The sequence below is a fragment of the Hyla sarda genome, chromosome 11 (genome assembly GCF_029499605.1).
Source record: "Hyla sarda isolate aHylSar1 chromosome 11, aHylSar1.hap1, whole genome shotgun sequence".
Lineage (NCBI taxonomy): Eukaryota > Metazoa > Chordata > Amphibia > Anura > Hylidae > Hyla > Hyla sarda.
In genome coordinates this window covers 8,986,545-9,010,841 of record NC_079199.1, presented here as the reverse complement: position 1 = coordinate 9,010,841, position 24,297 = coordinate 8,986,545, and the positions used below count along the sequence as shown (strand labels likewise).

Below are 24,297 nucleotides of genomic sequence, written 5' to 3'. Positions count from 1 at the left end.
TAAAACTTGGCGCGAGCGGCATTGTTGGCATACCGGAGTCATGAGTAGCTGTATGATGTAAGCGTATTCCCTGTACAATGACAAGTGCTGCAACTTACTTATTGTGCGTTGCGTTCTGGTTCTTCACTGCTTTCAAGAGCTCCGTCGTCGGAAGGGATCCGGAACGTACTGTACGTGTTTACATCCAGAGGCCGAAAACCTACACAGACTGAAGGGTTAAAACGCACAATGCCGTTGCGTTGCATTTGGCCATATGACGTAAGGACTTCTGAAATACTGCTGTTAATCCATATTAAAGGGGTACTCCGGAGGGGGAAAAAAAAATTTTCAGATCAGAATGGTGCAAAAAAAAGTTATACAGATCTGTAAATTTCTTCTATATAAAAATCTTAAAGGCATGGTGCAGTGAAAAATAACTTATCCCCTATCCAAAAGATAGGGGATACGTTATAGATGGCAGGGGGTCCGACTGCTGGGCCCTGGTCCGACCCCCGCAGAAAGCCGCAACCGACACGCCCCCTCCATGTGTCTCTTTGGGATACATAGAGGGGGCATGTTGGCCGCCGCTCCATGCGGAAGCTGGCACCCCCCCCCCCCCTTCCAACAGACTGCCAGGGCCCCGTTCAGGAGATCGCAGGGGGTCCCTGCAATCAGAACTCCCCCATCTATAACTTATCCCCTATTCTTTAGATAAAATTATCTTTTATTCAACTACTACTTTAATCCTTCCAGTGCTTATCAGCTGCTGTATGCTCCAGAGAAAGTTGTGTGGTTCTTTCCAGTCTGACCGCAGTGCTCTCTGCTTCCACCTCTGTCCATGTTAGGAACTGTCCGGAGCAGGAAAAAATTCCCATATCAAACCTCCCCTGCTCTGGACAGTTCCTGACACGGACAGAGGTGTCAGCAGAGAGCACTGTGGTCAGACTGGAACTGTCCAGAGCAGGATAGGTTTTCTATGGGGATTTGCTCCAACTCTGGACAGTTCCTGACATGGACAGAGGTGTCAGCAGAGAGCACTGTGGTCAGACAGAAAGGAAAATCAAAAAGAAAAGAACTTCTTGTGGATCATACAGCAGCTGATAAGTACTGGAAGGATTATGATTTTTTTTAAATTTTTTTATTAATGTAATTTACAAATCTGTTTAACTTTCTGGCACCAGTTGATTAAAAATAATAATAATGTTTTCCAGTGGTGTACCCCTTTAACAGCAGAAATCTATCCCTTGTACTGATGCTTGTTACAATGTATCCAATGCAATCCAAGATCATTGACTTAGTACAACTGTACTCTGATGAATGATAGATCTGGGCAGGTTCTGAGCCTCTGGATGTGATAACAATTGTGTTTATTCACTGACAGCAAGCAGAAGCCTTGAATTTATAAGGAATTGAGATACAAAGTGTATTACAGTGTTTCCCAACCAGGGTGCCTCCAGCTGTTTCAAAACTACAACTCCCAGCATGCCCGGACAGCTGAAGGCTGTCTGGGCATGCTGGGAGTTGTAGTTTTGAAACAGCTGAAGGCACACTGGTTGGAAAACTACAACTCCCAGCACACCTAGACAACGAAAGGCTGTCCGAGCATGCTGGGAGTTGTAGTTCTGAAACAGTTGAAGGCACAGTGGTTGGAAAACTACAACTCCCAGCACACCTAGACAGCTAAAGGCTGTCCGAACATGCTGGGAGTTGCAGTTTTGAAACAGCTGAAGGCACCCTGGTTGGGAAACACTGGCGTATTAGAAAGTTCCAGAAGAACTCGCTATCAGATTGATATGCAACATATGAGCAGCTGCCATTTATATCTGGCACCACTTATCTCTGGGAGAAGCCGTATTGACCAAACAGGAATAACCAGACTCTGTGCCACTATCCAGGCTCCACCACGTGTACGAGGCCTCAAACCATCTGCAAAACAGATTGGGCATCTCCTATATCACCCCCCAACCTGGGACTCTCCAGCTGCTGCAAAACTACAACTCCCATTGTATCCTGAAAACCAAATTCTCTCTTGTTTTTGAAAAAGACTGCTCCCATTGTTCCTTGAGAGCGGAAGGCTCCTCGCTATTTCAAAACTACAACTCCCATTATGCTCTAACGCTAAAGGCTCTTCAGCTGCTGCAAGACTACTACTCCCACAATGCAAAACTCATATTCCCATCATGTCCTAACAGTTGAGGCATATATGGCTGTTGCAAAAGTACAACTCCCATTATGCCCTGACAGCCAAAGGCAAAACTACTACTCCCATCATGCCCTGACAGCAAAAGGCTCTCCAGCTGCTGCAAAACTACTACTCCCATCATGCCCTGACAGCAAAAGGCTCTCCAGCTGCTGCAAAACTACTACTCCCATCATGACCTGACAGCAAAAGGCTCTCCAGCTGCTGCAAAACTACTACTCCCATCATGCCCTGACAGCTGAGGGATTGACAGCTGTTGCAAAAGTACAACTCCCATTGAGCCCGAACAGCTGAAAGCAAAACTACTACTTTCATTTGTCAGGGCATGATGGGAGATGTACTTATGCAACAGCTGGAGAGTCGCAAGTCCTTATACATGTACCTGATGTATATTTAAAGGGGTACTCTGGTGGAAAACAAATGTTTTCAAATCAACTGGTGCCAGAAAGATAAACAGATTTGTAATTTACTTCTATTTAAAAATCTTAATCCTTCCATTACTTATCAGCTGCTGCATGCTCCAGAGGAAGTTGTGTAGTCCTATTCTGTCTGACCACAGTGCTCTCTGCTGCCACCTCTGTCCGTGTCAGGAACTGTCCAGAGCAGGAGCAAATCCCCATAGCAAACCTCTCCTTCTCCGGACAGTTCCTGACACGGACAGAGGTGTCAGCAGAGAGCACTGTGGACAAGACTAAAAAGAAATTCAAAAAGAAAATAATTTCTTCTGTAGTATACAGCTGCTAAAAAGTACTGGAAGGATTAAGATTTTTTTAATAGAAGTCATTTACAAATCTGTTTAACTTTCTGGCACCAGTTGATTTAAAAAAAAATGCTTTCCACCGGAGTACCCCTTTAAGTCCAGTTTTGGAGATTTGTATGCACCCGGCATGGAGACGAGATGCACATTCAGCGCGGCGCTGTCACTTGTTTGTTGGCGTTCAGCACTTTTCTAACACACCTGCCTGCACACAGGTAATTAGCCATTCATATTAATTACTACGTCTCCCGCACCGGCCGCCGCTAGAAAACCTTTAATCTTCTCAACGTAATGAGGGACTCTACAGCCTCCAAAAAACATGTGTGGGCATGAAAAATCATAGGGATCGTACTCCCCCCAAACTAAAAGTCAGGAGAAGGGGCGAGGACCCGGCCATGGGCCAAGGGGCCCCCACAGCAGCTGCTTGACACCAACACACACCTGACCTCCAGCGATGTGTGGCACCTGTGAAGAGCGGTAGGGGGGGAGGTATTAGGCCAAGTTCACACTACATTTACGCATCCGTAAGGGTACGTTCACACGCGCGGATTATTTTGCGGGTTTTCCGCTGCGTATTTGAAAGTGGGCGGGCTCTTCTTGGCTGTCCGCAGCAGATTTTCCATGGCGGAATGTACACTGCCGAAAATCCACCGCAAGCTCCATTGAAGTCAGTAGGGACTGTGGCGGATTTTCCGCAGCGTAAATTCCGCCGCGGAAAATCTGCTGCGGACAGCCGAGAAGAGCCCGCCCACTTTCAAATACACAGCGGAAAACCTGCTATAAAATCTGTGCGTGTGAACGTACAATGGAATTTCCATGCGGAATTCCGCTGGAGATTTCGATGGGATTCTGCTGCACTGTTCACACTGTCTGCAGAGTTTCTGCGCCTGATGTTTCTGGCATGGAAATTTAGATATTGGTGTCAGTAGAAAGAAGGGTGCATTTCCGAGCGGTCCTAGGGCCGGCATGTTCTGCTGATGCTCCGCTGTCGGTGGAATGTCAGCATGGAACTTTTCCGCGCGCACATTTCACCATGTGGACATATCCTTAGTTGCATCTGTCTGCAACCCTAGTGGCTCCGTTCTGGACATTTGCGCATCGAATTTAAAGGGTTACTGCAGCCAAAATGAACTTATCCCCTATCCACAGGATAGGGGATAAGTAGGTGATCATGGAAGGTCCGACTGCTGGGGGCCCCCGCAATCTCCGGAATGGGTCTCGGCTTTGAGTGAGGTGCGCATGCGCATGCCGTCTACAGTCACCCGCACTTTACTCACAGCCAAGGCCCGTTCTGGAGATTGCGGGGGTCCCAGCGGTCAAACCCTCCTCCCTCTTTCCGATATCATACTTATCCCCTATCACAGTGTTTCCCAATCAGGGTGCCTCAGGGGTTTTTCAAAACTACAACGCCCAGCATGCCCGGACAGCCGAAGGCTGTCCGGGCATACTGGGAGTTGTAGTTTTGCAACATCTGGAGTCACCCTGATTGGGAAACACTGCCCTATCATGTCGATGATGGATAAATTAATTTCGGCTGCCATACCCCCTTTAAAGAAAGAGGTACTCCGCTGGAAATTTTTATTTTTTTTTTTAAATCAACTGGTGCCAGAAAGTTAAACAGATTTGTAAATTACTTCTATTAAAAAAATCTTAATTCTTCCAGTACTTATCAGCTGCTGTATTCTACAGAGGAAGTTCTTTTATTTTTGAATTTCCTTTCTGACTGTGACCACAGTGCTCTCTGCTGACACCTCTGTTCATGTCAGGAACTGTCCAGAGCTATGGGGATTTGTTCCTGCTCTGGACATTTCCTAAAATGGACAGAGGTGTCAGCAGAGAGCACTGTGGTCAGACAGAAAGGAAATTCAAAAAGAAAATAACTTCCTGTGGAGCAAATAGAGGCTGATATTGTCTTTTTGAATTTCCTTTCTGTCTCTCTGCTGACACCTCTGTCCATTTTAGGAAATGTCCAGAGCAGGAACAAATCCCCATAGCTCTGGACAGTTCCTGACATGAACAGAGGTGTCAGCAGAGAGCACTGTGGTCACAGTCAGAAAGGAAATTCTAAAAGAAAAGAACTTCCTCTGGAGCATACAGCAGCTGATAAGTACTGGAAGGATTAAGATTTTTTAATAGAAGTCATTTACAAATCTGTATAACTTTCTGGCACCAATTGATTGAAAGAAAAATATTTTCCAGTGGAGTACCCCTTTAAGGGGACTCAAAGGCATGGTCTGCTGTGCTATCCATTCTGCTGCTCTCCACTATTCTGTACAGCAGCAGCTACAGACATGTCTGACAATTACCAACGCAGTGTGAACTGTCCCTTAGGCTATGTTTTCACACAACTTATTTCTGGTATGTGTTTATTTTTTTACCTTAAAAAAAAACTGGCAACACTATTTCCAGCAATGTGATGTTTTTTTCTGCATTTTGCTTGGTGTTTGGATCTCTGGGCATGCTGGAAGTGCAGGGTCGCAACAGCTGGAGGCTCCCTAGTTGGCAAACACCACCTTGGAGAGTCCTATCAGGATATACCTGATACAGGATTGTCTAATAAATCCAGTTGATACAGTTTACAATACATTTTGTTTGACACTGTAGCAAGAAATGTATTTATTTATTTATTTATTTTCAGGGCTGTTTTATTTATTAATTTTTTTATTTATTTTTAATTTTTTTTGTGTCTAAGTTTAAATTTTTGACTAAAGGACTTCTATTGAAGAAATGAAGGGAAAAAATGCCCCCCCCCCCCCCCCCAAAAAAAATAAAAATAAAACAATACTAAACCCACATGGTGATGTTGTGGTATTTTTTCCACTCCCATCGACTTCTATGGGAGAGAAAAAACACCATAGACACCAAAAACTCACACTGACCCGAAAATGCAGAAAAACACTCAAAATAGGTGACAAAACAATATAGGGAAAAATGACAAGTGGATTTGGTGTTTCATGAATCCCTATTGACCTTCAGCTAACATCTGGCCGCAGCATTTTATTTTTTAATTTTTTTGTTGTTGTTGTTTTTTTTTTTGGAGTGTTTTTGCAAAAAAAAAAAAATAAAATGAAAACCTAGCCTTAGGTAATGTTCATACGACGTAATTTTTGTAGAAAGTCCGTCTGCAGCCATTTTCGACCCGGTCGGTAATAAGACTACTTGAAATTGCACAGTCTCTATAGACAGCAATGCATTTCCAAGTGGATTTTTGTAAAATAATTGGTGTGTTAAAGGGGTATTCCGGCCATGGACATCTTATCCCCCATGCAAAGGATAGGGGATAAGATGTCTGATGGCAAGGGGCCAGCCGCTGGGACCCCTGCGATCTCCGTGCAGCACCAGCATTCTATGCGGGGCTGCTGCTCCAATCTCGGAAACCCCCTCATGACGTTACGCCTCCTCCATTCATGTCTATGGGAGGGGGCGTGACGGTAGTCACGCCCCCTCCCATAGACATGAATGGAGGAGGCGTGGCGTGACGTCACGTCTCCAGTCCCGGAAACACAGAGGTTTCCGAGACTGGAGCAGCAGCCTGGCATAGAATGCAGGTGCTGCACGGAGATCGCGGGGGTCCCAGTGGCTGGCCCCCCACGGTCAGACATCTTATCTCCTATTCTTTGGATAGGGAATAAGATGTCTTTGGCTGGAATACCCCTTTAATTCTCCCTGCGCCAGTTCTTTCCGGAGAGGAAACTCTGCGTGGTGCAGCAGAATCCCATAGAAGACAAAAGGACTCTGCTGCAATGGAATTTCTGAGTGGAAATCACACGGCGGAATTTCCAAGCGAAATCGGGCAGAAAAATTGCACTCGGAAATTTTTGGCCTTTTTTGTTTGTATGTTTATTTTTACTTTATGAGGTTTGTAGCCTCAGACCTATGGACTCTTGTCTCATGGCTTGTCTTGAGGTTTTAGCCGTGTTTCCCATGGGGTCGGCATCTCGTGCTCTTCAGATTTGTGAGACAAATGAGACACTTCAGAGTCCTGCACAGTGCATGAAAGGCGTCTTTAAGATGAGAGGACTCCCTGTTTGTTTGGGTCTGGAGATAGCGGAGAAACAAGTTTTTCGCCTGGTTACAATCAATTTTCCAAAAAGTTTTCTGGTCTGTTCAGCGTCTGTGATTGTTAAAGGGCTCGAGAATTAAAAGTCTCTACTGTATGGGTGAGGGGTGCTGCTCCGCCACGTGACACCTTCTTCTTGGGGGCATTTATTACTGTTTTTGTACAATTGTTTTGGTGTATTTTAAAGGGGTACTTGGGTGGAAAACATTTTATTTTTTATTTTTTTTTATCAAATGGTGCCAAAAAGTTTAACAGATTAGTAAATTACTTTTATTAAAAAATCTTAAAGGGGTATTCCAGGAAAAAACTTTTTTATATATATATATCAACTGGCTCCAGAAAGTTAAACAGATTTGTAAATTACTTCTATTAAAAAATCTTAATCCTTTCAGCACTTATGAGCTTCTGAAGTTAAGGTTGTTCTTTTCTGTCTAAGTGCTCTCTGATGACACGAGTCTCGGGAAACGCCCAGTTTAGAAGAGGTCTGCTATGGGGATTTGCTTCTAAACTGGGCGGTTCCCGAGACACGTGTCATCAGAGAGGACTTAGACAGAAAAGAACAACCTTAACTTCAGAAGCTCATAAGTACTGAAAGGATGAAGATTTTTTTTATAGAAGTAATTTACAAATTTGTTTAACTTTCTGGAGCCAGTTGATATATATAAAAGACATTTTTTTCCTGGATAACCCCTTTTAATCCTTCCAGCACTCATCAGCTGCTGTATAATACAGAGGAAGTTGTGTAGTCCTTTCCAGTCTGACCACAGTGCTCTCTGCTGATACCTCTGTCCATGTCAGGAACTGTCCAGATTAGAAGCAAATCCCCATAGCAAGCCTCTCCTGCTCTGGACAGTTCCTAACTTGGACAGAGGTGGCAGAAGAGAGCACTGTGGTCAGACAGAAAAGAACTACACAATTTCCTCTGGAGCATACAGCAGCTGATAAGTACTGGAAGGATTAAGATTTTTTAATAGAAGTGTTTATCTTTCTGGCACCATTTGATTTGGGGAAAAAAAAAACATTTCCACCGGAGTACCCCTTTTAGTGGTTTTCCAGCTTGGAAGACCGTGCGCCTCATTTGTGATGTTTATTTATTATATGTTTGCACTATGTTTTTCTGCAGCTTGCGCTCGCTTCGTCATTTTTATATTTTTGCACTTAGAGGTGGCGTGGGCCATGTTCACACGGTAGAATTTCCGAGAGGAATTGCGTGTGAATATTCTGGCCAGAAATTCTGCTGCAGCAGAGTCCTATTGATTTCTATGGGATTTTGCTGCACTTTGCACATGGAAGATGTTTCTGCTGCAAGAATCCCGATTCAGGCGTCCGCAGGAAGAACATCCATGTCTATTCTTTCTGCGGATTCCGCTCTGAAATGCATTGATGTCCTTCAAATATGCGGAAGGTCCTCCTCTGTTTTCCAGGCGGCCATTGCACCGTGTGAACAATAAGCTGCATTTATCATCTTTGTGAAAATAATTGTTGCACAAACAAGAAAATGGCGCAAGTATATTTCACTCCCAAGGTGGCAGAGGATGTGTGAAGTTCATGTCTTTTTCCCTGTTGCGCATCCTTTTAAAAATCCACGTAATTTATGCTGTTGGGTGCACAATTATTAGACCGCCACCTGAAAAACTGTGCAAAGAAAGGAAAAATTATACAAATTTTCATGCAACTCTGTGACTTTGCAGTATTCGCCTGTGACCGCTACATATTTCTTATTTCTCTTGAATTTAGCAATTTCTTTTTTTTATATTATATTATTATTTTATTTATTATTATTTGTATTATATTATCAATATTATTATTATTAGTAGTAGTATTATTATTTTTATTATATTATTATCATTATTATTAGTAGTAGCATTATTATTATTATTATTATTAGTAGTAGTAGTAGCATTACTAGTATTATTATTAGTAGTAGTAGTAGTAGTAGTAGCATTATTATTATTAGTATTAGTATTATTATTATTATTAGTAGTAGTAGTAGTAGCATTATTATTATTAGTATTAGTAGTAGTAGTAGTAGTAGTAATAGTAGCATTATTATATGTATTATAATAATATTATTATTATTATTTGTATGATATTATTATTATTATTAGAAGTAGTAGTAGTAGCAGCATTATTATATTATTATTAGTATTATTTTTATTATATTATTAATATTATTAGTATTATTTGTATGATAGTATTATTATTATTAGTAGTATTTTTATTATAATATTATTATTATTATTATTATTATTAGTATTATATTATTAATAATAATATTGGAAGTAGTAGTAGCATTATTATTTTTATTATATTATTATTATTAGTAGTATTATTCTTAGTATTATTATCAAAATTCTTATTTTTTTTTTTTTCAGCTCCATCACAACCATAACAAAATCGTATGACAACAAGTTGCAGCAGACAAGTCGCACAGATATTTTGGTTGCCTGATATAGAGGTGAGCTTCCGTCCCCAACAACTTTTTTTTTTTTTTTAAGAAAGTCAAATGACAGCCCCAAAATTTTAATTTACTTTCTCAGGCTCCCAGATATTGGATTTAGTAGCCAGACTGCAGTCGTTATTAGCCCTTTAGGAGGCAAAGCGCCAGCCGTGTACTTGACGTTCATTCATGTTGTAATTTGCCCAGGAATTCCAGGCACCGACCCCTGATCACATGATGTGTGGGACTATTCTGCCCCCCTACAAAGAAAGCTGGGGGCCTATAGGCCTAACCCCCCCCCCCCCACGCCCCCCATGACCAATTCCAATGTTGATTACTTAGGGGTGGCATCAGCTCCTCCACTGAGGGTCACATCCCCCATGGAGCCCAGAAGAATTACAGGCATGTATGGAATTACCCAAATATTTCTGTCAGGGGCGGGGGGGGGGGGGGGGGTAGGGGGGACGCGTCCGGTTGTCAAAGAGTCACAGCTGAAATCTTCTGTCACAGCAACGAGACGTAGAGCTGAACCTGACAAATATATATATATATATATATATATATATATATATATATTTATTTATTGGGGGGGATTTATCAAAACCTGTGTAGAGGAAAAGTTGCTGAGTTGCCCATAGCAACCAATCAGATCGCTTCTTTCATTTTCAGAGGCCTTTTCAAAAATGAAAGCAATCTGGTTGCTATGGGCAACTCGACAACCTTTGCTCCCCCATCCGGCTGCTGGGACCCCCACGATCTCCAAGCTGGCTTTGAGTGGCCGTGGTTGTGACGCCATGCCACGCCCCCTCCATTCATGTCTATGGGAGGGGGCGTGACTCCGCCACGCCCCCTCCCATAGACATGAATGGAGGGGGCGTGGCATGACGTCACAACCACGGCCACCCGGAGATCGCCCACAGTGACTGATTGTGGACCCCTACAATCAGACATCTTATCCCCTATCCCTTGGATAGAGGATAAGATGTTTAGGGGCGGAGTACCCCCAAATTTGTCATTCAGTTTTTCGATGCAGTTTTTGTGCACGGTGATGAGACTATACTGGGTTTACCTGCAAAACTACTGATTTCTTTTTTTTTGCTTATATAATGCAGCACCGGCTATTATTAGAGAATAATGTAGAGGATTTCCTGTTCACCTTGTGCTTACCTGTTTTAGCTGATGTGGCAGGCATGGGGTTTTCAACCATACTGATTTCAGTCGGATCACTGAAATGATTTCCTCATGCTGCCTACATTTCTCATGAATCCTCTGGTTTTGCAGAGAGAGAGGGTAAAGTCTTATTACTACAATTCACCTGATTAGCCCAAATCACCTGGACAGAGTCCAGCAACCAGAAGCCGAAACTGCTGAGACTCCTAAGTGAGTTGGTGTCAGTTCACATTATGTGCAGTTTTGATGCCGTTTCTTATTCAAAGTGTATATTTTAGAGAAAGTGAATTGACCTATAGTCACAAGTGTTCAGGCTTTGATGCATTTGTAGTGCATTTTTTGACATGTTTTCACAGCGTTTTGGCTTTGTTTCTGCTGCAATTTTCTAACATTTTCTAAAAAGACAATTTATGCAAATTCTGTAAATTTTTACTGCAATTTTGGGAAAATCACTGCAAAAAAAAAAAAAACTGTCTGGAGGGGAGAAGTATAACCACTACAACTGCCTTACTTTTGTAGAGATAGCAGCAGCAGTATACAGAGAGCTGGAGGGAAGGTGTATACCTACTATATATCCTGATCCCAGACAGATAGCAGCAGTATACAGATAGAGCTGGGAGGGGAGGTGTATAAGTACTATATATACTAATTCAATAGAGATAGCAGCAGTATACAGATAGAGCTGGAGGGGAGGTGTATAACTACTATATATCCTGATCCCATAGAGATAGCAGCAGTATACAGACAGAGCTGAAGGGGAGGTGTATAACTATTATGTATTCTGATCCCCTAGAGATAGCAGCAGGAGTATACAGAGAGCTGGAGGGAAGGTGTATAACTACTATATATCCTGATCCCATAGAGATAGTAGCAGCAATATACAGATAGAGCTGGGAGGGGAGGTGTATAACTACTATATATCCAAATTCAATAGAGATAGCCGCAGTATATAGATAGAGCTGAAGGGGAGGTGTATAACTATTATGTATTCTGATCCCCTAGAGATAGCAGCAGGAGTATACAGAGAGCTGGAGGGGAGGTGTCTAACTATTATGTATCCTGATCCCATAGAGAGAGCAGCAGTATACAGATAGAGCTGGAGGGGAGGTGTATAACTATTATATATATATACTGATCCAATAGAGAGAGCAGCAGTATAAAGACAGCTGGAGGGTAGGTGTATAACTATTACATATACTGATCCAATAGAGATAGCAGCAGTATACAGACAGTTGGAGGGGAGGTGTATAACTACTCTATATTCTGATCCCAGTTTTACTATTTATAAAGTTTATTTAGAGAAAGAAAATAATTTGTTTAAAAACAAAAAGCATACATTGGGACAATTACACATAATTGTTGTAAATAAATAAATATACACGTCCTTTAAAAACCTAACACATGTTTTTATAAAATTCTATTCTATTCTTTTTATGATTATTATTAATTTATTATTATTATTATTAGTAGTAGTAGTATCATAATAATAATTATAATAATTTTTATTATTATTATAATTGTTACTACTATTCTAGTTTGATATCAGTCTTAGTGACTGTATTGTTGTTTCCGAGATGTTTTTCGTCGATACATTGTTATCTTTCGAAATGTAAAAGTTGCGATTTTTATTTTGTAAATTTTTTTTTTCTTTTTAACTGTTCGGTGTTTCGTTACAATAAAGCAAGTACAAAAAAAAAAAAAAAGAGGGAGTTCGAAAAAAAAATAAAAATAGTCAGCAATGCTTTCATTCCAGAGCAAGGCTGAGTGCTGGGAGGGGATGATGTGGGAGAGGAGGAGGAGGAGGAGGAGGAGGAGGGGGCTCCACTAGGATCTGGGGAAGGGCTCACACTGGTTTAGGCAGCAGATCTGGGAGGCACAGGGACTGGCTCACACTACACCACTCAGCTGAACTTTTTTTTAAAAATAAAAAATTTTTCCTGCAAATTTTTCCATGTTTTTGGTGTAAAACCTCTGCCGGCTGTACTGAGGATTATCCCAGGGATTGGACATGCAGCCGCTTCAGCTTGTAGCCAGGATTAAAGTAAGTGAATGAGCATCTCTTGTTTGTACTGTAGCAGGCGGAGTGTTGTGTGTATTAGTCTAGGCTACATGAGTGCTGGATATATAGATGTAGCAGAGCTGGGTCTGTCATTGAACTCCATAGACCAGTGATTTCCACACTGCGGACCTCCCAGATGTTGCAAAACTACAACTCCCAGCATGCCCGGACAGCCAACGACTGTCCGGGCATGCTGGGGGTTGTAGTTTTGAAATACAGTGGCTGTCTGGGCATGCTGGGAGTTGTAGTTTTGCAACATGTCGGCTGTCTGGGCATGCTGGGAGTTGTAGTTTTGCAACACGTCGGCTGTCTGGGCATGCTGGGAGTTGTAGTTTTGCATCACACTGTCTGGGCATGCTGGGGGGTTGTAGTTTTTCAACATGTTGGCTCTCTGGGCACGACGGAGGTTGTAGTTTTTTGACACATTGGCAGTCCGAGCATCCTGGAGGTTGGAGTTTTAGGACATATTGGTTGTCTGGGCGTGCTGGGAGTTGTAGTTTTGCAACACGTGAACTGTCCGGGCATGTTGGGTGTTGTAGTTTTGCAATACGTTGGCTGTCCGGGCATGCTGGGGGTTATAGTTTTGCAATACGTTGGCTGTCTGGGCATGCTGGGGGTTGTAGTTTTGCAATATGTTGGCTGTCTGGGCATGCTGGGGGTTGTAGTTTTGCAACATCTGGTAGTCCACAGTTTGGAGACCACTGCCGTGGACTAGTCCAGGTTTTCCAGCATGCTACAAGGTGGTTGTTGCCATTACCTTCACTATCTGTAATGCTGTTAGATCATGAACAAACAGATGTAGCAGAGCTGGATCTGTCATACAACTCTGTCATATAACCTGCAGTCCTATGTAAGCTCAGGGACAGGACATTGTGATATTACAGTGGTCTGTGCCAAATGACAAACTCAGTGTTAAAACGTCTGGATTACGATGCTGTAGCCTGTTACTGGGTGAAGTAAGAAACCATCTGGATTTCCACCATATTACAGAGCGGTGCAGCATAGTGCATTAGTCTGTGCGCCCCTGTGATACATCAGTTATGTTCTTACTCATGTATTCCAGTAATTAAACCTTTAAATGCTTATATTGTGTCAGTGTTAGAGATGCACATGTAGCAGAGCTGTTAGAGATGCACATGTAGCAGAGCTGTTCGAGATGCACATGTAGCAGAGCTGTTCGAGATGCACATGTAGCAGAGCTGTTCGAGATGCACATGTAGCAGAGCTGTTAGAGATGCACATGTAGCAGAGCTGTTAGAGATGCACATGTAGCAGAGCTGTTAGAGATGCACATGTAGCAGAGCTGTTAGAGATGCACATGTAGCAGAGCTGTTAGAGATGCACATGTAGCAGAGCTGTTAGAGATGCACATGTAGCAGAGCTGGATCTGTCGTTTCACTCTTTGAGCCAATATGGTCACTTGTGATATCATGATGAGTTGTGCCAGTGACTAACTTGTCTCCACTGCATCATCTATACCCTAGATTTCTAACATACATCCAGGCAATGTGTGCAGGATATTCTGTGTGTCCCTGTGATATTGGTCGGATGACCATGTTTTATGCTCTTTGTATTGTGACATTGTGTAAGTTCTGGATATGCAGTACCTGGATTTCCTCCATTTTCCAAAGGACTGTGCTCTGTGTGCAGTGCCTGGTGTGTGCCCATAGCACTGTGCTCTATGTGTAGTATGCAGTGTGTGCCCACAGTACTGTGCTCTGTGTGTAGTGTCCAGTCTGTGCCCACAGTACTGTGCTCTGTGTGTAGTGTCCAGTGTGTGCTCTGTGTGTAGTGTCCAGTGTGTGCCCTGTGCTCTGTGTGTAATATGCTCTGTGTGTAGTGTCCAGTGTGTGCTCTGTGTGTAGTATACAGTGTGCGCCCACAGTACTGTGCTCTGTGTGTAGTATGCAGTGTGTGCCCTGTGCTCTGTGTGTAGTATGCAGTGTGCGCCCACAGTACTGTGCTCTGTGTGTAGTATGCAGTGTGCGCCCACAGTACTGTGCTCTGTGTGTAGTATGCAGTGTGTGCTCTGTGTGTAGTATCCAGTGTGTGCTCTGTGTGTAGTATGCAGTGTGTGCCCATAGTACTGTTCTCTGTGTGTAGTATCCAGTGTGCGCCCACAGTACTGTTCTCTGTGTGTAGTATCCAGTGTGCGCCCACAGTACTGTTCTCTGTGTGTAGTATCCAGTGTGCGCCCACAGTACTGTTCTCTGTGTGTAGTATCCAGTGTGTGCCCACAGTACTGTTCTCTGTGTGTAGTATCCAGTGTGTGCCCATAGTACTGTTCTCTGTGTGTAGTATCCAGTGTGCGCCCACAGTACTGTTCTCTGTGTGTAGTATGCAGTGTGCGCCCACAGTACTGTGCTCTGTGTGTAGTATGCAGTGTGTGCTCTGTGTGTAGTATCCAGTGTGTGCTCTGTGTGTAGTATGCAGTGTGTGCCCATAGTACTGTTCTCTGTGTGTAGTATCCAGTGTGCGCCCACAGTACTGTTCTCTGTGTGTAGTATCCAGTGTGCGCCCACAGTACTGTTCTCTGTGTGTAGTATCCAGTGTGTGCCCACAGTACTGTTCTCTGTGTGTAGTATCCAGTGTGTGCCCACAGTACTGTTCTCTGTGTGTAGTATCCAGTGTGTGCCCACAGTACTGTTCTCTGTGTGTAGTATCCAGTGTGTGCCCACAGTACTGTTCTCTGTGTGTAGTATCCAGTGTGCGCCCACAGTACTGTTCTCTGTGTGTAGTATCCAGTGTGTGCCCACAGTACTGTTCTCTGTGTGTAGTATGCAGTGTGCGCCCACAGTACTGTTCTCTGTGTGTAGTATGCAGTGTGTGCCCATAGTACTGTTCTCTGTGTGTAGTATCCAGTGTGCGCCCACAGTACTGTTCTCTGTGTGTAGTATCCAGTGTGTGCCCACAGTACTGTTCTCTGTGTGTAGTATCCAGTGTGTGCCCACAGTACTGTTCTCTGTGTGTAGTATCCAGTGTGTGCCCATAGTACTGTGCTCTGTGTGTAGTATGCAGTGTGCGCCCACAGTACTGTTCTCTGTGTGTAGTATCCAGTGTGTGCCCACAGTACTGTTCTCTGTGTGTAGTATCCAGTGTGTGCCCATAGTACTGTGCTCTGTGTGTAGTATGCAGTGTGCGCCCACAGTACTGTTCTCTGTGTGTAGTATGCAGTGTGTGCCCATAGTACTGTGCTCTGTGTGTAGTATGCAGTGTGTGCCCTGTGCTCTGTGTGTAGTATGCAGTGTGTGCCCTGTGCTCTGTGTGTAGTATGCAGTGTGTGCCCTGTGCTTAGTGTTGAGCGGCATAGGCCATATTCGAATTCGCGAATATTCGCGAATATATGGACGAATATTCGTCATATTCGCATAGTCGTAATAATCTCGTTTTATTTTCGCATATACGAATATTCGCGTGTGCGAAAATTAACATGAGCGAAAATTCGCATGTACAAAAATTAGCATATGTTAAAATTCGCATATGCGAAAAATAGCTTATACAAATTTTCGTATATGCGAAAATTCGCATGCCGGTCTCACACAGTAGTATTACAGCCTTCTTACACCACATAAGCTGGAAGAAGAGAGGGATGATCACTGTGATGTGTACTGTGAAAAAAAAACAAAAAAACGAATATTCGTAATTACGAATATATAGCGCTATATTCGCGAATATTCGCGAATTCGCGAATATGCGATATTCGCGAATAAAATTCGAATTGCGAATATTCGCGAGCAACACTACCTGTGCTCTGTGTGTAGTATGCAGTGTGTGCCCTGTGCTCTGTGTGTAGTTTGCAGTGTGTGCCTTGTGCTCTGTGTGTAGTATCCAGTGTGTGCCCTGTGCTCTGTGTGTAGTATCCAGTGTGCGCCCACAGTACTGTGCTCTGTGTGTAGTTTGCAGTGTGTGCCCACAGTACTGTGCTCTGTGTGTAGTGTCCAGTGTGTGCTCTGTGTGTAGTGTCCAGTGTGTGCCCTGTGCTCTGTGTGTAGTATGCAGTGTGTGCTCTGTGTGTAGTGTCCAGTGTGTGCCCTGTGCTCTGTGTGTAGTATGCAGTGTGTGCCCTGTGCTCTGTGTGTAGTATGCAGTGTGCGCCCACAGTACTGTGCTCTGTGTGTAGTGTCCAGTGTGTGCCCTGTGCTCTGTGTGTAGTATGCAGTGTGCGCCCACAGTACTGTGCTCTGTGTGTAGTATGCAGTGTGTGCCCTGTGCTCTGTGTGTAGTATGCAGTGTGTGCCCTGTGCTCTCTGTGTAGTATGCAGTGTGTGCTCTGTGTGTAGTATGCAGTGTGCGCCCACAGTACTGTGCTCTGTGTGTAGTATCCAGTGTGTGCCCTGTGCTCTCTGTGTAGTATGCAGTGTGTGCTCTGTGTGTAGTATGGAGTGTGCGCCCACAGTACTGTGCTCTGAGTGTAGTATGCAGTGTGTGCCCTGTGTGTAGTATCCAGTGTGTGCCCTGTGCTCTCTGTGTAGTATGCAGTGTGTGCTCTGTGTGTAGTATGCAGTGTGCGCCCACAGTACTGTGCTCTGTGTGTAGTATCCAGTGTGTGCCCTGTGCTCTCTGTGTAGTATGCAGTGTGTGCTCTGTGTGTAGTATGCAGTGTGTGCTCTGTGTGTAGTATGGAGTGTGCGCCCACAGTACTGTGCTCTGAGTGTAGTATGCAGTGTGTGCCCTGTGTGTAGTATCCAGTGTGTGCCCTGTGCTCTCTGTGTAGTATGCAGTGTGTGCTCTGTGTGTAGTATGCAGTGTGCGCCCACAGTACTGTGCTCTGTGTGTAGTATGCAGTGTGTGCCCTGTGCTCTCTGTGTAGTATGCAGTGTGTGCTCTGTGTGTAGTATGCAGTGTGTGCCCTGTGCTCTGTGTGTAGTATGCAGTGTGTGCTCTGTGTGTAGTATCCAGTGTGTGCCCTGTGCTCTGTGTGTAGTGTCCAGTGTGTGCCCTGTGCTCTGTGTGTAGTATGCAGTGTGCGCCCACAGTACTGTGCTCTGTGTGTAGTGTCCAGTGTGTGCCCTGTGCTCTGTGTGTAGTATGCAGTGTGTGCTCTGTGTGTAGTGTCCAGTGTGTGCCCTGTGCTCTGTGTGTAGTATGCAGTGTGTGCCCTGTGCTCTGTGTGTAGTATGCAGTGTGCGCCCACAGTACTGTGCTCTGTGTGTAGTGTCCAGTGTGTGCCCTGTGCTCTGTGTGTAGTATGCAGTGTGCGCCCACAGTACTGTGCTCTGTGTGTAGTATGCAGTGTGTGCCCTGTGCTCTGTGTGTAGTATGCAGTGTGTGCTCTGTGTGTAGTATGCAGTGTGTGCTCTGTGTGTAGTGTCCAGTGTGTGCCCTGTGCTCTGTGTGTAGTATGCAGTGTGTGCCCTGTGCTCTGTGTGTAGTATGCAGTGTGCGCCCACAGTACTGTGCTCTGTGTGTAGTGTCCAGTGTGTGCCCTGTGCTCTGTGTGTAGTATGCAGTGTGCGCCCACAGTACTGTGCTCTGTGTGTAGTATCCAGTGTGTGCTCTGTGTGTAGTATGCAGTGTGTGCTCTGTGTGTAGTATGCAGTGTGTGCTCTGTGTGTAGTATGCAGTGTGTGCTCTGTGTGTAGTATGCAGTGTGTGCTCTGTGTGTAGTATGCAGTGTGTGCTCTGTGTGTAGTATGCAGTGTGTGCACTGTGTAGTATGCAGTGTGTGCCCTGTGTGTAGTATGCAGTGTGTGCCCTGTGTGTAGTATGCAGTGTGTGCTCTGTGTGTAGTATGCAGTGTGCGCCCACAGTACTGTGCTCTGTGTGTAGTATGCAGTGTGTGCTCTGTGTGTAGTATGCAGTGTGTGCTCTGTGTGTAGTATGCAGTGTGTGCTCTGTGTGTAGTATGCAGTGTGTGCCCTGTGCTCTGTGTGTAGTATGCAGTGTGTGCTCTGTGTGTAGTATGCAGTGTGTGCTCTGTGTGTAGTATGCAGTGTGTGCACTGTGTAGTATGCAGTGTGTGCCCTGTGTGTAGTATGCAGTGTGTGCCCTGTGTGTAGTATGCAGTGTGTGCTCTGTGTGTAGTATGCAGTGTGTGCCCTGTGTGTAGTATGCAGTGTGTGCCCTGTGTGTAGTATGCAGTGTGTGCTCTGTGTGTAGTATGCAGTGTGTGCTCTGTGTGTAGTATGCAGTGTGTGCCCTGTGCTCTGTGTGTAGTATGCAGTGTGTGCTCTGTGTGTAGTATGCAGTGTGTGCTCTGTGTGTAGTATGCAGTGTGCGCCCACAGTACACACTACTTGGTGGTATTACCAGTTTTTCGTGTTCGTTGTTCCTTCACTTTGCTGAACAATCTAAAGTCAATATCCCGGGATGTGAATTATTACAAAGTGTCAGATCTGGGATTGTGTCTCCACCAGAGTCTGTAATGGAGCAGCAGCCGGTGTCGTGAGGTTCTGGGGTTTCCACGTTTCTTCCTCTTTTGCTGAAATTCTGAGAGGACTTGTGGCAAACCCCCAAAAAATGTGATTTCACCATCATTACAGAGTACAGTGTACATTACCTGTAGTAAACGTGTAGTACTTACCTGTAGTAAATGTGTAGTACTTACCTGTAGTAAACGTGTAGTACTTACCTGTAGTAAACGTGTAGTACTTACCTGTAGTATTTGGTGACTTTAAAGGATGCTCCGCCCTGTGTGTACACGAGGCGCTGCACTATTTCTGGCCATTATATAACTTGTACAACTTGTATTTTCCAACAGATTTATGCTCTGTAAGCTTCATCTATAATTTTCAGTTCTCTCAGAGCTGGTGGGCGGAGACTTGTATTTGTCTTGCAGACACAGGACAAAGTTGAGCTGATTTTCAGAGTGGAATACAGTCTCACAAGAGAGGGAAGAAGCTTCATAACAGGAAAAGAAACATGTTGGTCTAATAAGATATATTAAGTTTTATATTTGTATTCGCTTGTACTATTGATCGATGCTGCTATTGGTCACATGATATAGGGACTATTTAAGTACCTTCGGTGCCCTGACTACATACCTGACTACATACCTTTATATGGTTTCCTGATATGTTCCCCAGTTTCATAAATATGAGAGTTTCAGAACAGTCAGATGGGCGTGAACTTATTTTTAATACTGGGAGTAGCTGTCAGGTGATAGGTGGGGACACTTCTCGGTAAGGGGCGTGTCCAAGGCAAGCACTGAGCCTGCCCACACTCACCATGCATTCACTTCCTCCCTGGGACTGCTGTGCTGTGCTGGGTCTCTTCATCCAATCACTGCAGGCTGCTCTGTAACCCCCTCCTCTCTGTTTTCATGCTGCAGTCTGATAGGGCAAGAGTGGGCACTGAGGAGTGCTAGTCCCGCCCTCAATTCCTGGACTTTGTCCCAGCCTGTGCTTCATCTGGGACAAACATGATGCTACAGCCAGACAGGAGTGTGTTCTGCATGATATGGGGACCCCTAGTGTTCTTTTTTTTATAAGTCATGATTTCTATAGAAATGAAACAACATTTTCTTATGAAGTATATTAGAAAGGTTAATGTTTTGCCAAGATGTACAACATAGAAAAAGTTTTTAATTCTGACAGCGCTCGTTTAAGGCTGTGGGTGTCGTGTGCAACTATATTGCACACGACACCCATCTATCTATCTATCTCATATTATCTATCTATCTATCTCATATTATCTATCTATCTATCTCATATTATCTATCTATCTCATATCTATCTATCTATCTCATATCTATCTCATATTATCTATCTATCTATCTCATATTATCTATCTATCTATCTCATATTATCTATCTATCTCATATCTATCTATCTATCTCATATCTATCTATCTATCTCATATCTATCTATCTATCTCATATCTATCTATCTATCTCATTATCTATCTATCTCAGCGGTCTTCAAACTGTGGCCCTCCAGATGTTGCAAAACTACAACTCCCAGCATGCCCGGACAGCCTTCGGCTGTCCGTGCATGCTGGGAATTGTAGTTTTTCAACATCTGGAGGGCCACAGTTTGAAGACCACTGATCTATCTCATATATGTCTATCTATCCTATCTATCTCATATCTATCTATTTATCTATCTCATATCTATCTATCTCATATCTATCTATCTATTTATCTATCTCATATCTATCTATCTATTTATCTCCTATCTATTTATCTCATATCTATCTATCTCATATCTATCTCATTTCTATCTATCTCATATCTATCTATCTATCTCATATCTATCTCATATCTATCTATATATCATACAAACTCCAAACATGCACTGACATCCTCAGAGACCACGACTTGCATATAGTAACAGTGCAAATATATATATAGTTACATTTTTTTGTATTTATTTCCCCCAAAAATCCATCTAACTCAATCCAGTTGCAGGGAATTTTTTTTTTCTTCTGGACTATAATAGGACATTTCATGAGTTAGCACATGGGAAATGTCTGACTGCCCAAAGCGGTTAAAATCCAGCGGCCTGACTCCCCGGTAATTATACCGTAGCCGAGCGGCGTACATTCTCCTTTCCTGGTAATTATAGGATAGTTTTGTTATTGTTGCAGTAGGATTTCCACATATAGGCACGAGAAGCTGGGCTTATACTTTCTGGACGCAAGACGGACACCCGAAATGATGGTGGGAGTTGTTCGCTTGCACAAACTGCGCGGATATTAACAGGCATTGGAAAAAGGAACTAACTTACGGTGGAATCCATGTGGCTTGTTTTTGGACAGTGGCTGCTATACGTGATCTCAGGGTTTCGGATATGACAAAAATATTTTTTGTAAACAGCGCCACTTTTGTCCATTGGTAGTGAGTGGTATTGCAACTACGTTGATATCTCTTGACGGGGGAGAGTTGGTAGACACCCCCCCCCCCCCCCCATACACGTTAGAACAGTGTTTTCCCAACCAATTGCAAAACTACAACTCCCAGCATGCATTGACAGACTTTGGCACATTGGGTGGGAAACACTGCATTGGACAGAATTGTTTAAAGGGGAACTCCGGTGGAAAACTTTTTGAATTATTATTATATTTTTTTTTTTTTAGCAATTGGGGCCAGAAAGTTAAACAGATTTGTAAATGATCTACACATACAAAGAAGTGAACTCCCCGGCACCGCTATATACATACACAGCTATATATTCATCCGGTCGTACGGACACCTGAACGTCCATTAATCCAGCACATATATATATGACATAGAATCTATGGCATGAGGGTAGACTACACTATAACTGGGGGGGGGGGGGGGTGCTCCTTTATCAGAAACAAGGTATTCCATATGATACATCCAAATAATTCAGAGCGCACTCACCCGGAGTCGGTCGCCGTACAAGAAATGCCAGCACCGGTTATCCTCGGTCCATCAGGAATATCGCAGGAGATAGAGTGGGGGAGTTCTCAGACGCTGCCCACGGTCCGTATCGCGCCCTCCGGCGCTTCGTCAGGTCACTTGGGTCGACCGCGTATTTGCCTACGGTGGGGAAACCGCATACAGCCGAAAAAGCAGCCGACCGGAGGCTGCGGTTCACTCCACTCGGCTCATAGACATGCATTAAATACGGTTCCCCTATACGGCTGAGTGCGGGTGCCGCGATTAAGCCCCACCCCCCTCCTCCCAGCCGTATACGGGAACCGTAGTTACAAATCGTATTGTGAGGAGGAGGAGGATTGTTTGTTTTTATACAATTATCTATATGAACACGACCCTCACTTATTCAGCCCCCTATGGACATGTGATGTCCCAGTACGGGATATGCTCGTACAGTCCTGTCAGGTTGAGTCCCTGTACATCCTCAGGGCTCTCCTCCACTGTTCCCCCATATTGTGTATAAGTTATAAATTAAGGGTAAAGGACCTTTGATATGGTCACATGATTGTTAGTCACATGATAAGGGTTGTCACATGTTCAATTCACATGTTTAAGTCATATGTTTTGTTACCTAGAGAGCACCAGGTGACCAGATGACCCGCAGCTAGCCTATGGGCTCATTGCTCCGCCCCCTTTATAAGAGGGGGAGGTTCTACAATCTCTGTCTTAGATCCTGAGGTCAAGTCCAGTCCAGACGTCTCAGGGTCAGTGTCCAGAACACCTGGAGGCCTCAACCTAAATTACAGCAACACGTCAGTAAATCATCTCTGTCTGCTGTCACTGTCGTCAGTCAAGTCAATTACAGTCAGCGTGGCTGCGCTAAAGTCTGTCAGTCACTGCAAGTCCCAGCAAGCTGCGAGGTCCCTCGTGTTACCGGTCACCTCTCTGGGATCCTTACTGCCCTGTAAAGACTATTAGACCTGTACAACTTCAGTAAAGCCACCTTTAACCTGGCCTTGGACTATTATTTACCCCTGCCTAATCTAGGAGTACCGGGATTACCTTCGGGTGGTTACATAATCAAACCACGCCCTGGCATCACGAACACTAAGGGGTTAACACAATCAACCCCTGGGCAACACCATCTGCCCCTACACCTCACATCGCACCCCCGTGGCTCATCACAGACATACGCCGAGTCTATGGACCTGTTGTAAGTGACAAACAGTCCTCCCCGTCCCCCTCCTCTCCTGGTCCTGAAGCTGGGGACCCCCCCCCCCCAATATTATTATTCTGGGGCAACAAGTACAAATAATGACGTTTTAAACAAAACTTTATTACATTTAAGTAATGTTCCCGGGATGTAGTGTTTCTTACCGAAAACATAGCCAGGGTATTACTTTTATATAGCAATCTGATAACACACACAGAATATTTGGGCCAACAAAGTGCTCAAGTCCCCTGCAGCGCCACCACAGGAGAAGTGAGGTATTACATGGATCGCAGTAGATAGAAAAGAAAGGTTGGTTACAGCTCGCCACTTGTGGTCTTAAAGGGGTACTCCACTGCTCAGCATTTGGAACAAACTGTTCTGAATGCTGGAGCTGGCCACGCCCCTTTGTGACATCATAGACACCCCCCGATCCCTCAATGCAAGTCTATGGGAGGGGGTCTATCGCGCCGGGTCCTCCGGGGCAGGAGGCGCTCTTTGTAGCTTTCTACTTACAGATTACGGTACCAATTGTCCTACTTCACTAATTGCAGGTACTTGTATAACATAGAGTAAATTGTGTACCTACAGATGTTGCAAAACTACAACTCCCAGCATGCCCAGACAGCCCACGTATTGCAAAACTACAACTCCCAGCATGCCCAGACAGCCCACGTATTGCAAAACTACAACTCCCAGAATGGCCAGACAGCAAACATATTGCAAAACTACAACTCCCAACATGCCTGGACAGTTAACATACTGCAAAAGTACAACACTAAGCATGTCCGGACAGCCAATGTATTGCAAAACTACAACTCCCAGCATGTCCGGACAGCCAATGTATTGCAAAACTACAACTCCCAGCATGCCCAGACATCCAACGTATTTCAAAACTACAACCCCCAGCATGCCCAGACAGTTGACATACTGCAAAACTAGAACTCCCAGCAATCTCAGACAGCCAAAGCGTAACTCCCAGCATGCCAAGACTTCTAACTTATTGCAAAACTACAACTCCCAGCATGTCCAGACATCCAACGTATTTCAAAACTATAACCCCCCAGCATGCCTGGACAGTTGACATACTGCAAAACTACAACTCTAAGCAAGCCCGGACAGCCAACATATCGCAAAACTAT

General features: G+C 44.2%; 1 protein-coding gene across 2 annotated transcripts in view; it reads left to right on the top strand.

The window, feature by feature from the left end:
- The first annotated feature begins 9,387 nt into the window (after positions 1–9,387).
- The window catches only part of FRMD6 (FERM domain containing 6), a 72,334-nt gene continuing 57,424 nt past the window's right edge, over positions 9,388–24,297 (top strand). The window contains exon 1 of one of the 2 annotated variants that reach the window (XM_056545173.1): positions 9,388–9,454. The gene's annotated coding sequence lies outside the window, so the exon portion shown is untranslated. Of the gene's footprint in view, positions 9,455–12,472; positions 12,648–24,297 lie in introns of those variants that run through there. The other variant, XM_056545172.1, reaches the window with a different exon arrangement.